General features: G+C 33.5%; 1 long non-coding RNA gene across 1 annotated transcript in view; it reads right to left on the bottom strand.

The window, feature by feature from the left end:
* The window catches only part of LOC109586402 (uncharacterized), a 6,340-nt gene extending 4,886 nt beyond the window's left edge, over positions 1-1,454 (bottom strand). The window contains exons 1-4 of the long non-coding RNA XR_002187014.1: positions 1,362-1,454; positions 1,259-1,294; positions 1,026-1,119; positions 880-964 (exon numbers count right to left, since the gene is read on the bottom strand). This is a non-coding gene — a long non-coding RNA (uncharacterized LOC109586402). The remainder of the gene's footprint in view (positions 1-879; positions 965-1,025; positions 1,120-1,258; positions 1,295-1,361) is intronic.
* Positions 1,455-1,492: the final 38 nt, after the last annotated feature.

Here is a 1,492-nt window from a genome sequence, read left to right as displayed (position 1 = left end):
TGCAGCCTGTGTCACTACATATTGTCATAATAGTGTTGAATAAAGTGAGAAGTATTGTATATAGTGTCAGTGCAAGTGCATGCCACTAACATAGACTGAGTGTCATAGTGTGAATGAACAGCAAAATTTATTTCAGGCTAAATGAGATAAATTTCATCAAAATTATAATAATTAGAAAATGATGGATTCAACAAAGTTTGACTAAAAGGCATATTAAATGTATACATGTAGACACGATGGAATGCATGTGATTATTAAGTCACAGCTTAGGCAAGCCTTGTATGACTTGTTGGATTAATTCATTTATTTATTTTGAGCATTAGGGTGCATAGCATACACATGCAAGGTAAAAGATGTAGGACATGTACACTTAAGGGCGTGAGTGGAGGGAAAACAATTATATAATAAAATCAAGCTGACTTGTATCTGCAAAAGCATTGCACAGCTGAAAGCTGTACCATGCCATAGTCAGCTTTGTCCTTTAATTTATATCACACATAAAATTACATGCCATATTCAATAATTTTACTACGTAAAAATTAGATCACAAAATTTTGAAACCTAAATTTCTACCACATTAATTTCATACTATGGTGACGGCATTAACATAAATTTTTGAGTGTGCAATATTGGTACCTGTAATATCTGATACAGTAGTATGTATAACTATATACAAAGATCAAGTGTTTACAATAATTAGCTCAGGCTACTGATATTCGCATCATGTGTGAATTTGGGTGTTTACAAATAGTTACACTTGGCATTGCTATTAATTTTTTCTTTTTCGAAACAATAATTATTTATAATTTATGAAGACAACATATGAACAAGATAATTTTGGTAATGAACCATTGGCAATAGTTAGCCAAATACACTTACAGTCTGCTCATAAGAGACTTGCTTCTCAGTGATATACCTCATGTTTTTTAAAAGACTGAACAGTACGTGCATGATCTGGGCCAAACTAATTGTGAGAGAAAACAGTTAAGAAACCTAGATGGCCTGGCATTAACATTACTGCATACTTTAGTCCTATAGATATTGTATGCTTTTCTCTTATTTTGCTTAGCTTCAGCAAATGCTCCAATGTGAGTCAATGAGTTGGCAAGAAGATGATGACTAGAGAAGAGAGGGAGGGAGGTAGAGAAAGAGGGATGGAGAGAGAGGGAAAGAGAGAGGGGGAAGGGAAGGAGGAGCCAAAACAATGAGAAAACGATAAGATAAGATGTACATGTACATGTATCTTATCATTACTAACATTGTGGCTACAGTAATTGATTGACTTCCATGAAACCTAATGAACAGATACAAGAACAAACATAGCCAGCCTTAATTCTCTTGATTTGTATATACTAGCTCACTTGTTTTGTAATCTACGAGCACTTTCCAGATATGCCTGACTTTCTTCATAATGACCAGCATTACTCAGTAGTAAACCAATGTAAAACTACTCAATGTAATTAAAATAAATAATAACAGTTATGATACAAAA

This window comes from Amphimedon queenslandica, unplaced genomic scaffold (genome assembly GCF_000090795.2).
Source record: "Amphimedon queenslandica unplaced genomic scaffold, v1.1 AMPQUscaffold_12882, whole genome shotgun sequence".
Taxonomy (NCBI): domain Eukaryota; kingdom Metazoa; phylum Porifera; class Demospongiae; order Haplosclerida; family Niphatidae; genus Amphimedon; species Amphimedon queenslandica.
The sequence above is the reverse complement of the archived record's forward strand: the minus strand, read 5'-3'. Positions and strand labels throughout refer to the sequence as shown.